Source organism: Sinohyriopsis cumingii, unplaced genomic scaffold (assembly GCF_028554795.1).
Source record: "Sinohyriopsis cumingii isolate HCF-2022 unplaced genomic scaffold, ASM2855479v2 utg000426l, whole genome shotgun sequence".
NCBI lineage: Eukaryota > Metazoa > Mollusca > Bivalvia > Unionida > Unionidae > Sinohyriopsis > Sinohyriopsis cumingii.
In genome coordinates this window covers 2,499,954-2,514,228 of record NW_028315897.1, presented here as the reverse complement: position 1 = coordinate 2,514,228, position 14,275 = coordinate 2,499,954, and the positions used below count along the sequence as shown (strand labels likewise).

The 14,275-nt window shown below is 34.4% G+C and overlaps 1 long non-coding RNA gene across 1 annotated transcript in view; it reads left to right on the top strand.

Moving 5' to 3' along the window:
• Window positions 1–14,275, top strand: part of LOC149774074 (uncharacterized) — a 42,756-nt gene that overhangs the window by 4,342 nt on the left and 24,139 nt on the right. Inside the window, exon 3 of the long non-coding RNA XR_016416967.1 lies at window positions 6,039–6,104. This is a non-coding gene — a long non-coding RNA (uncharacterized LOC149774074). The remainder of the gene's footprint in view (window positions 1–6,038; window positions 6,105–14,275) is intronic.

Genomic DNA, 14,275 nt, shown 5'->3' with positions numbered 1-14,275 from the left:
CACCATTAATGCATGTAGACAGAGGTAAGAATTTCCGATCAGACTTTTAAAAAGTTTTATTTCCCAAAAGTGTACCAAATTGACATTTGGAAGTAGCCTAATACAGCTGAGATGATTTTCTAGCGTACAAACGTATGATAACAGGACGTACCGACAAAGCAAGCAATATTCAACAGCTGAGGGAACACTATCTTCCAATGTTCGACTCTTTGCTCATCAAGTAGCATAACGGCATAATTGTGGATGCTATAATTAAATGTTCACTTAATGTGGGATGTGTGAGGTTATCGCAATAGGTAATAAGTGAATCGAACTGTTCGATATGAATGGTTCATAATTTCACAAAAGAGAAGCAGACTCGGGTTTGTTTTCACCAATAGATGAATTGCATTAAATCGAAAACCTCAACCACGTTGTAATATCCTCATTGTGAAGGCTCTGTCTTTATTGGTTTGCTTAATTGCCATCATATAGCAAACATAATTGAAGTTCCATTACAACATACTTGTACTTAGGAAAATATGACTTCAGATCAGACTCATAATTTCTACATAATGTGCGAAATTGAGATTTGCATGTACTATTATGAGACTTAGATGAAATATAGAATGGACATAATAAGATTATGCATTCTTAATTTATACAATTAATATGAGCTTTCGGGGATTATAGTAATCTTTTTCAACATTCTTGAATGAGCGTTGAGTATCATCTATCGACGCAAATTTCACAAAATGTTTTCCAATTTCTTTAGAACAATTCCTGAATATTTATCTCTTTGACGCAGGTATCTAATATTAACCTATCACAATAATGCCTTTAACCACATTATCATCAGTAATGTGTTGTTCTGGCGGTGCAGTCTTTAAAATCATTGCCAATATGTGTATTTGGAATAATAATATCTCTTGGTCATTTTATGTACTCATCAAAATGTTTTAAGAGCGAACATTATTTTTTAGCTTCTTTTCTCTTGAAATGTTGTGCTCACCAAGTGTCTCTACTTGATTCGTACGCCAGTTTAAAATATGTATTTTGTATTGTATTTCTCTTTCTTCACTCTGTCAGTGGGGTTTGATTTACACTTCCTTTATTTGAATTAATTTTTTTATTTATGTTGTTACTTTTCTCTCTGCGTTTCTCTGCCTTTCGTATGCGACTGTGCATGCATATCTCTGTAATTCATTATTATTCCCGTTCGTTTAGAATAAAACCAAAATAATTGCTCTAGTACACATGATGTGGTGTTTGGTAAAATATGTTTAATTGCTATGTAGGAAAACAAACACGTCAGAAATCCGGCGACATATGTAACTAGAGCTTCCACATCGGATGCGAGAGGTTGTTGGTTTGAACACTGGGATAGTGATACTAAAGACTTATAAAAATGGTACCAGTTGCTGCCTTGTATGGCACTCAGGATTAAAAGATGAGTGTTGGATCTGCTCGGCCTTGTGTCAGAATAATGACTGGGTGGGGCATCATGTTATATGTCTGCGTTATTAAGCCCCGTGTTATACATCACAATAAATAGCCACACTGCATAAATCGACGTGATATGACTACATTTTTTAAAACTAAGTCAAAATTCCAAAAAACATACATACACAGATAACACAAACAATTTAGTCTGTAGTCATGGGATCTTTAAAACAGGACGTTCTCTCTCTTGATTATCAGCTTAAATCTACCGTCATTGGAATACCGAGTCAACACTAAAATTTCCGTTATACATCAAGCTTGCTTAAAACGGATATTTTCAGGATCTTTCAATAAAACTATATAGCTCAAGAAACTCTCATCATTGATCAAAAATGCTCAAATTGATTTGATTAGAGAATTGTATATTATGGGCAGATTTTATAACGTTGACTTTGCACCAAGAAAAAGGGAGATGTTAAACATATATATATGATCAACAGTAAGTGCTACATTAGTTTAGACGAACAGTTGTATTGAAATTGATAAAGAGCGTTAGATTATAAGATTACATATAACTGATTATATGTCACACGAATGACTACTAGAACTTGTAGATTGCAGTTTTGAAACACTTGGTTTTAGTTTGGCAACAGTTATGCAAATAAAACATAATATATTTTTATAATTGATTAAAAGAGATTGATTTATATTAAATTTAATTTAATACATAATAATATAAATGCTGACGTCTTTCTGTGTGAAATTTTTTCTTTCACGTTTCAACGCTTGCTGTCCTGGACATACAATTCTCGACTACTACTAATTCATTAGAAACGCAATGCTGTGCCATGAAATGGGTCTTTCACAACGTTCCTGGACCATGTTAATACTCAGGTACAGGTTATGATACCTGTGTTTTTCATGTTCATGTGTCTATATTTGTAAACCATCAGTGTAAACGACGCTAAAAACACGCGTACATAAGGATAAGAAGAGTAAAAACGAGATTAATATTGATTAATAGCTGAATATAGTTAAAGCTGTGTCGTCCACTTTAGAATTTGGTTGTCGTAGTATGCCTTGATAAACTGTTATGTGCTTCAAAGACTGTCTGGATCTGTTTGAATGGTCTTAAACCTCGGAAAGCCTTATAAAACTAGTTGATTTACTTGTCCACGTCGACGAGCATATATATATGATCCAATCAATACAGATTACTAATCAATGACATAATAAAATATGTTATTTACATGAAAAATGCAAAGAAAACAAATCACTCAGGAATGTTCTTAAAACTTTGTATTAGGATTTCCTACACTCGGATAACTCTGATAGCATTTAAGAACATTACTTATATAAAAAAAATGAGTTAAGGTATTGTGATAAGACTTCCTGACTCCTATAGGTCCAGCCAACAGATATTCATTTGCTAGGAATTTCCCGCCTATATGTCCTGGGAATGATAACTTGATACCTGGTTTCGGTTTGACTTATAACCCACTGAAACAAACATGAAATTTTGCACTCTTTGTGCTCGTCAACTAGTAATTGACTACGGTTTGCACTGTTGGTACTACGTTTGCACTGAAAGATGTGTATGTGCTTTATTGTCAAAATGAGAGAGAGAGAGAGTAACATTTTGTTCTCATGATAATATCAAAGATGTACCCGCTACATCACATTTGTAATGCGTCGTCATCACCCGGAAAGAAAGGATGTCTTCCATGAATTAACTGATAATTAAAAGTGAAATTACTTTGACTACTAACGAATACTCAGACTTTTAGCTTGCATTTTGTTCAGGTATTCGGTTTGAATTTGATACCTTTGCTAATCATAATATCAGGGTATGTGGTTTTAAAATTATAAAAAACATTTTGATTATCTTAAATTTATTTCATATAATATAATATTCATGCTGACATCTTTCTGCCTCACCTTGTTAGTGAAAGTTTATTGGCTTGTTTTGTCCTCGATGTATATATATATATATATATATATATATATATATATATATATATATATATATATATATATGTGTGTGTGTGTGTGTGTGTGTGTGTATCCCTGGGACTTGCAAAGTGACCCTTTGTTCTTCTCCGTGGTGGGCAAATGCATTCATAAGCTGTCTACGTATGTAATTGTTATGATATCGTTTGCATATTTGACGAATGATAAGAACCCTATTGTATAAACCTGTCGTTTACTCTATGGGAGGATGTAATACATTGTATTTATCTTATGTGCTTTTCTTTTGTCTTTGATTAATGGTAGAATATGGACCATTCCTGTGGTCTAAGTTGTTAGAGTGTCCACCTCGTGAGTTTAAACCCCGACCGAGTGATACCAAAAACTTATAGTAATAGCAACTGACACGCTTGGCGCTCAGCATTAAGAGGCTAGTGTTAGGACTGGTCGTCCTGGCGTCAGGATATTGCGACTGGGTGGGATATCATCCTACATGTCTGTGGCAGGATGCCCAGTGCTAGACATCAACATAAACTTCAACACTGTAAATATCATAGCGATTTGGCTGAAAATGTTATAAATCTACGTTAAGGTTCAAAATTACACATTAGAATATTCATATCGTACCTGACTTTTATAATTTTGTTTAATAATGTACGTGTTCAAGATGTAGTCTTTCTTACACAATGCGAATGCTATGGGATATAATGTTAACCCTATGCTTTTTGTGTGTCTTAGAATTTTATATTGGTTCTGATAAATATAATTAGTAAATTCTGTCTTTAAATTCAGTCTCCGGAATCATTAGCTGTTGTTTTCAGCTATAATTTGAAAGGAATCGTTTATTGTATGATTATCCATTGGTATTATAAAGTGTTAATTGACAACTGGGACTAAATGCTTAGACCATTTAGGATTATATCATTGTGTTGCACCATGACTGTTTGTTCTTCATTATTACACGTAATTAGAACTCCTCTATTCTTTTAGACGTGTGATCAAACTTGTATAGTTATTTTGGATTTAATTTTTTTTAAACAGTCCCTTAAATGTTTACTTTGCAAAATTATTTGTTGATGTTCCTTAATTTAAGATAGATACATTTTGCGTAACTCATATGAAAACGTTTTGTTCCCAGGCACTGAAAGATTTTAAATAAATAAATGCCTAATGTTATTTCATGGAGAGCTATATATCATTTATTAAGCAAACTTATTGGAAGATATTTGTTTCATTTGGTTTTATGAACCTTTACGAGTTATTCAAACCAAATTGACACAATTCATCGTGATCTTTTTCCCCTGAAAAATCATGACCGTAAACCTTAATACCTATATGTATGTGAAAACGTTACCAAGCAGTTAATGTATAATATACATATAGGATATAAAATGTAACAAATTATTGACTCTTGGATAAAACCCTCAATACAATAAACATGCTAATTCATCATTCGGAACAGAATGTTTTATTTTGTAAATCTCAGCAACGAGTATGTAAAATAATACAGATATTGTATGATCAAGTATTTGCATTTTACTTGTTATATAGATGGTACAGAATAATCTTAGCCACTTCAGTAATCTAGAGACAAAAATACTATTCCGGTCTGACACAAAATGGAGATTACTAAACATAGGCTTCATTTCCAGAATATAAACTTTCATGTTATGCAAGTAAACTTCAGTCAGCAGCAACATTGTACGTAGAGTTTCTGGGGTTATTTCACGGTAAGGTAATACACTCACAGAATATCAAAATAAACCGCTACAGTGGTTGGGGCATTGTCATCCTCGACATATTCAGTGAAGCCACCCATATGTATTAATTTTCCTAATGTAACAAAATCTTAGCTTTGTCAATAACTCTAACGCCAAAACTGCGAATTATGCGAAGGCAGTTTAAACTTAAGCCGTTTAGTCTGGCAGATTAAAGCGATGGATCGAAGCCCATAGGCTATACTCGTACCTTAATAGATGTTGGCTGCCAAGTATAAAAAAAATATTCTATGTACATTTGATCAATAGGTGCTCTTAAGATATATTAGTAACAAAATCGACATATCCCATTTTGATTAGTCATCAACTGAGGGATACATTGGACTAATCTTTTGACCGAAATATGTATTCATCTCAATTCAACTGTTAACAGACAAGTTCTGAGAAAAAACGACATCTAAAATCGTCTTACACGCATGTAACTCTTTCATGGGAATTGAATGTAATGGAGGAAAGTACGTAATTCGGGTGAACATTATTTGATTACAATGGCCCAAAATGCAGAAAAACACTAACTCAGTAGGACATATTCTGATCGGAAAGATTTCTTGCTTTTGAGGGGCGTGGTTTACATTTTTATCACATTTGGCCAAATTCAAATAAAAGATATAAATGAGAATAAGTGTAACTTGCCAAACTTTCCTGGATAAATTTAACGATCAGAACGAATACATAATGATCCTTTAGTCTAAACAAGTGTGTATAGGATCTTACCATCTGATTAGTAGTACTTAAAATCAGTATAATTCATTTATCAGTTGAGAACGTGTTCACGTTTAGAGCTCTGATTTATACGTTTATGGAATATGATCAAAAATAAACAAAAAATATATGTGTTAGAAATTTTATAACATTGGCTGACTATTTCAGGTAAACTATCGTCCAGGTAGTCCCAGCTGGTCCATGAATTTTTCATCTGGTGGCAAATTTATTGAGGTAAGGCAAATTTCTCCAGTTTTTAGGGAGAATAAATATTTACATCTGTTGAACAAGGTGTGGCTGTCCATTCATTGTTTTATAAAAGTATTCCTTAATCGATTATAATTTACCGGAAGCCAGGAAAATATCGTCCATGGATTTCATAGGAGTAGGATCTTTTCATCTAAGCTCCTTGTCCATAGTTTATCGTTCGCAAAAAATGAGACCTCAGAGTCTATATCAATATCTATAAAATAGTACTGATCCAAACGTTGTATTTGATCATAAATACGGTTGTTTAAATGTCTACGTGCTGAAATATTGCTAGTGTTGATCGTTTGTCACTAGATTACCTTAAATCAATATATGACTGCCGATAACTAGAATGGGACTCGTGACCGCGTTTTGTAGATATGTCTGGGCTCCATCTTGCTTTATTTTGAATTATATAAATTTAACATACCTGTTTCGACACTTTATTGAACATAAAATTTGAGAGTACAACCAACAAAACACTTTATTTTATGCTAGGCCTTAAATTACTGAAATTAAAAATACAATTATTATGATAACTCACAGGATTTACGTACAATAAGCATTTCACTTCCGCGCCGATAACAATGTAATCGTGAAATTCGAATGTGCCATTCGTTGCTTACATGACTTAGTGGGATTTATTTCCGCCTCCCGTTAAAATCCAGCAAGGGCCTATCTATTTTAAAATTATTTAGTGTGGCTTTTTACTTTAAATTTGGATGAATGATTATGTAAATGTTTTTAACCACAAACGCCAGTAGAACATCGATATCACTGCAATTACATCTCTCAATTTATAAATAATTATGAATCTTATAATAACTCTTGGAATACTGGTGCATAACTGTAATATAAGGCGCTGTGTCTCTATAATCATATATAGAGTCACTAACAACAGAACAAAACAAATTTTGAATCGCCATAACAAATTCCAGATCTTGTTCATTATTCTTTCAAAGTCAACAATATTTTTCATTAATATAAGCAACCAACATGACATCGCTAGAGTACAAATATCCACCTAGGATTAAGTAATGCTTACATTAACTCAACTTGACTGCCTCGTAACATACTTTGACTGAATTAAATGCTGACCGGATCTTGGTAAATTGACCTTGATTTATATTGCAATGTATTATGATAGTACTCATTTTATTACACATTATATATATATATATATATATATATATATATATATATATATATATATATATATATATATATATATATATATATATATATATATATATATATATATATTGTGTATGTACTCTGGAACTAAATTCAAGTATATGTATGCAGATATCTATATTTTAGATTTGCAAGCATCTGTTTCACTTGTAATGTCAGTTAACATTATTTCTCTTACATTTTACTATTTTGTTCAATAACATGTATATATTACATAGTAATTCTCATAAGCTTGTTTCTGAATTGATTGGCTTTGATTGTTCGCCCTATATATGCAACATATTAAAAAATGCTTGAAAATACAATGATAGGTTTGTAATTGTTTCATTGTTGCAAATGATACATAGATTATATATTCCTTCTGAATAATGTACTTTTGTTTTCATTTGTCTGCTTGTTAACTAATTTTGTGTATACCTCAAGGAAAAGTCGTCGTGATACTGCAACTCTGAGAGAGTATGCGTACAGACACACACAGATATATATATATATATATATATATATATATATATATATATATATATATATATATATATATATATATATATATATATATATATACATATATTGTTCGGACTTGTAAGATTGGTATTAACATCATTCATAACCAGTTTGATATAAGACTATTATTTGTGTTCATTCTTCATTTCGAGATTGATGTGTACTAATATTTCAGATCTTTACTGATCACAGTTTTGTCACTATATATATATATATATATATATATATATATATATATATATATATATATATATATATATATATATATATATATATGCAGTGCGTATGATGATCTGAACAATGTGAAATCTCTTTGAGGCATGTCCTCGGAATCTAGCGCATTTGTCTTGCTGTTGTTCGTTTCGTAATTATTGTATTTTCTTAGCTTTGACCTCAACTATTCAATACTTGTTTTTTGTTGTTGTGTATTTAAACTCATTATTTTGTATCTGATGGGCGATAATGCATGCAGTTTTATCTATCAAAAACCGAGAGGCTGCATCAGATTGAGCAGATACCTGAATACATAGTTTGCTATTAGGCCTTTTCACTACAACTTAGACTTTCCTCTCTATCATAAACTTCATTAAAACATTAACAAGGAAACATATAAGTGGTTTGGAAAATGTCATGACAGGTGAAGTAATCACATCAATATACAGTTTTTTCTGGCAGTGATAATTTAATTGCAGAGGTAGGTGAACAAAAGTGTGTCATATGCTTGCGAATTTTATTATAATAATTGCAGATTTGTGGATATTTGTGCGGCAAAATGTTGTTCTGTTTTGTAAGATCGGTTGCCAGCTTAGTGTATTATAATTTTCATTGCTTACAATTATCAGTATGCACTCAGACATATAAGGACGGTCGTTTTCTTGCCAAAATCTGATCGAGCAGGTAATATATGCGAATAGATTTAGATACAATAAATCATAGTTATGCAAAGCGCACTTCTGATTTGATCAGACTAAAATCACGGAAGCTCACCTTTTATCAAATTCTAAATAGCTAGGAGCAAATCTAAGGAATCCATACTTATTGTCATCTGCTATTAAATTGGAGTACCAAAATAAAATATATAAGTCCTATTGCTTTAGTTCAATCACATTAGTTCTTGTTCACTGATTCCTTTTCTTCTCTGAAAGAGATAAGTGAAGAAATGACTTTGTGACACTGTTTTTTGTAAATTAATTTCATCAGGGGACAATCGTATTTTATATTCACCCTTTCCCGCTACATGAAATGCTATTGCTATATCCAAAACTCAGCTGGTCTGTATTATGATTTCTTCTGATTTAGCCCTGGATTTTTAAATATTTGCTAATTTTCATTAAAATGTCTCGAGTAAATATATTAGTGGCCTTGCTTATGGAGGATGTGACACTGTCTAAGGGCGAAATTAGCCAAAATTAGCACCAACATGCACAATGTGAACGTTGAGCCTCTTGTTAGTGCCTACATTGAATCGACAGGGCACAAATGGCTCACCTATTCTTACAATCGGAAGTCTCACAGGCTAACTCATATCTTTCTCAATCGACAAAACCATGATATACGTTGATTCGCAGCACCAATGTTTTCTTTTTGTTTGTTTTTTTTTTTATTTACTGCATTCTCGCTGCTGGACAACCACATCTACGTTATATTTCCTTCGTCGAGAACACATGGATGTGATAAAAGCTGACTACCATTTCATGTTGAAACGACAGACCATAGATTATCGTAATTAACTAAATATCTTGAACGCTGCTATCCCGGTGAGCCTTAGACTGCTTTAATAACTAAAATGACGGTCATTTGAGTGACTGCAACGTTGATAATGACAATGTCCAAGTCCGGAATCGATCCACTTTGTTCATATAATATTCATTCTGCCCGATGCAAAGACATTTAATCTAAATTATGATCGCATCCCCACTGACATCACCATTTATTCGTACATGCAAATCAGCGGAGAATTGATAATCGCTGAGTTTGGCACGACATCTTTAATTAACCATGATCGAATATTCACTGACTATGACAATGCTATGATCGGCCCCTTGTATGCCAGCAGACCCACGATCAATCAAACATATTTAAGCAACATCATACAAATCAAAACATCTGTTGAAAAAGATATAACCGCAGTGTCATCAGAAAAATGAATTAGCAGCCATACCAGGAATTTGAATACGACCAGATCTCGGAAATAATTTTTCTTTATGTAACGTATCGTCACGGTGATCTAGAGGCAGCTGCAAAAACATTGATTAGTTAATATTTCAACGTCCGTACCGGGAATTCTTGGATCACCACGGAGCCATTGATGTTGTATAAATATGTCTGCGATCTCGTAAGAATCCATAATGGTGCACATGTTGTTTGTCCCTGCTACGTGCATGATATCGAAGTCAACTACGTGATCGCGTTCATTTTCAAATACATCGGAGCATCTCTAACTCGGTGTATGTCATAGTATAGATAGCTGTGATATAAGTGAAAATTGGTTTACTCTGATGACGACGAATAACCGTGTATTGATCGACACAGGTTCTCTAAACAAAATTTATTTCGCAGCGCTAATGTCACCATTTCTCTTGCGGTTGATTCGTTGCAGCACCTGTTGATCTGGCACGACAAACAGTTGATTCGGCATTGATCTTTCAATCCTGTGGCGATCTATGGATCGTCGGCAAATGCAATGAAATATATATTGGTAGGAAGGTTTCTTGAGTTTGAATTTCAGGTTTTTGTCGTGGTGTCTAACGAAATTAAATCGAACAGCCAATGCGATTCCAACAATATCAACGATGGTACATAACATATTATATTCTTCAGGGTCTTCCTTGACAACAGTACTGACTGTTGATCAATCTTTTCACTGGTTCACTCATGCATAACCAATTGCGTACTTCTCCTGTACGTGCCAACAGCACTGTAAATATAACTATGTCGCCGTGTAAAATAGAATTGGTTGTTTCAAGGGCTTTTGCACAGTCAGGAACATCAGTGATTATTTCTAGTAGAGTATTAATTTATGTGTTGATTCTATTGCCGAGAGATGGTTATGTTGATTCTCTATGAGTGTGCGTGATTTCAGTTCTGCATCAGACAGAAATAACATCAGTGACCGAATCGCTGTCAAATTGGCGATTTTATGGATTGTTTTGCTTTTGAGATCATCCAAACACTGACGTGGTTATATATAAATTCGAATATGGTGACGTTATCGTGTTGACTACCATTGATGCAATTAAACGATTACTTTACATTTTATCGAATTCGACTCCAATCTGATATCATATTCTATTTTGATTTTTTCATATTTACTGATGATATTTATTTGTGACGGATTATTTCACTGAGTGATTTATCCTTGGCGATCAAAATTACTCCACCAATCACTACAGCGCCAGCAATCAACAATTCAATGATATGTGACACACTACCGGAGCATTGTACAAATCGCTGTGTTGTGGTTTTGATCTTACGTCAATTCGTGCTTGTGTGGTGTCCCTGTCACTGGTAAGAGCATCAAGTGCGTCATTTAATAATGGCTATACTGGTCAAGTTGTCATTGATATTGAGGTTTTGCTGCCTCTAATGCGGATCGTTGATGTTGTTGTTGCTCAGCTAGACGTTTAATCGACGCTGTTATAGACTGAGTTATTCATGCTTCTGTTCAAATTACGGTGCAGATCGCCATAGCACCAATTGCAAGGATTACGAAAATTATACTGAACCTTGATTTTAGATCGATGATGACTCACATAGAGACCTTTGATCGTTCTCTTTTGGTGCACAACACATTGTCGTGTTGGTACTCGTACACGAACAGGGCTAGGAATGAGTGGTGGATACTAATCAGCTGGGACAAGAAATTCCTTTGATGTCAGTAACGTAACATGACCAGGTATATGCTAACAACGCATTTGAGGTCCATCGTGTGGGGATTTACCGATGTGATCAATATTAGTTTGAACTAATTCGGATATAATATGAAACATTCACCTACAACTGAAACAAAATCGTTTGCTCTTGCTACGCACACATTAGTTCCATTATATAGATGCAGTTACTTAATTGGAGTTAATGGACCGCCAGCGATATACCGTTGTCGTTCGTGGTAACCTCCGTTTTATCAGGAGCTGATATCAGCTGAATGTGATCTAGAAATGTTAAAAGGATGATGCATGCTTGTGGAGTTAACGATATCATCACGATAAAACCTAAATATGGTCTGGATTTTCTTTGTTTGTTTACTGGTCCGTTGGACGATATCGTGCGGCTTTAGGTGCTGCATATACCTTCACATACTGACTTGCTGATGGATCTGTTTCATGAACATCCATTGATTTATCTGCGATTTTAATTTGCGAATATCTGTGGAGTCGATTGTTGTGGGGATTATATTGATGCTGTCGCTTATTTTCCTCGTCATATTCGTCTGCCCTGAACTAATAAATTTACAAGAACATGATATGTACCTGTGGACGTTGAATCTACGAAGAATTGTCAATCACCCGAGCTTCGTTGTTCGCCAGGTACACTAAGGGATACGGTGATCTCTGTATAACATAAAGGTGCCATTATAAGTCCTAACTGAGACTGAGTGCCAACAATATTACCAACTGCAACATCAACAACATGATTTTATTCAAAATATGCACATAACTGATCAATAACATCGATTTTGACCAATCTCGATATCAGTTTGGAATAAAATCTAACACTGTTATTCCGATCGATTTAGTTGTTGCTGCAGATCCCAGAACTACAGAACATGACTGATAATTACTCGATGTTGACCTGGGTTAACCTGTCTCCAATATATTCTCTTGATGCTCCGTGAACAGCAATGTTACGTAGATTTTTCTGAATTACCTGCAGATTATTTATCTGTGGACGATTTATCACTAAGTAATTGATCTATACATCATGCTTCCGTCTAACAATATTTTAACATAAAACAACAAAAACATCGCTGTAATCGGTGTGTAATTTATTACGATGATAAACAATAATGAATCTGTCGCTGATTGTTATTTTAAATTCTTAGCATATTAGCAACAGAGCGCAAATGCGATTTATTTTAGGAGCAGTTCGGGGGCTAACGGGATATGAGGGTGTGAACATAGCTGTGCACGGGGGGAATCTTGTTGTTCTGAGGTAAGAACATGATTTTCTTCTCAACACCGTATCGAATGAATCTTATTCTTTATAGAAAAAACATGACAATTAATGATTTCTGTTCAAGAATATGTTTTAAGCAGCGTTATATTTTCACGTGATCAGCCAAGCATATATTTTTCCGAGCTTCAACGTGAACTCTAATGAGCTCAACACCGATCTGGCATTACGGACTTGACCATGAGTATCAGTCATCGATGAACAGCAGAGTCGCCACACTGTCGTGGATGGCAGCTGTGTATTTTCGTGCCACCGCCGATGGAATTTCATCGTGATGACGTGTGGTTGTATCAACGACATGGACGTCAGCGTGGACTCAGGATCGAGCGGGATTATACGCAGGGATGTCTGGAATCCAGTCACGTATCCAAGCTCGATTGATGATGAAATATTCGTTAATCTAAGAATAATCGCTCGACAAGGTTGCAAATAAGAGCGGTCTTGCCAGATTATATGCAACAAACAATTATTCCGCAATGTGGAGGTAAATCCACACATGCATTTGGCACAGTGATAATTCAAGTTGCATCAGCAAGATGGTCTTTTATTGGTTAGTTAACAAAGACAAGGAACAAGTCAGAAAGGGCTCTGTAGATGTTGTTAATTTGTCAGCCTGGTAATAATATGAATAAAATCCACAAAACCCAGAGAAGTTAGAGAATTCTATCTCGAAGGTTGGACCTCAGTGATTTTGAGATACAAACATTATAATGTTGATGGGAGGTTTATCTCTGAGTGTTAATAATTATTGCTTGGAGGCGACAGTGAAACATTTTTACTTTTGCGTCCATACTCAGTATAAATAGCACGTAAGAACCACTGCAGTTTCAGCGGTCTTTTAGATGAGTTACACGGTTAAGTCAGTGGCATTTACATACAAAGATTTATCTTTGGTTATCCTCAAGGACCAGCGCGTATTGATTGGCATACAAACTTCCGATGGACATACTGAAACAATTTGTTTATTTGGTTGTCTCGAATGCAAATGCATGTATAGCCACAAAGAACTGGTGATACGTTGATGGTTGAGGCATATAATTGATTAGGTAGTCATTCGATGGTCGCCATTGATTTGTTGATTTTTGGAATGTATCACACGATTGTATCTTTTTAAATGATGTTTTACCCCGTGAAATCCCTAATTTATCCTCGTAATACATCACAAGGGCGATAAGAGACTTATAGACGACACCCATGTTCATGTTCCGATTTATGCAAGAACATTCTGTGGTGTCTCAAGAACCGATGCATGCAATAAGTGTGTGTGTGTTCGACAGTGTTGCTATTAT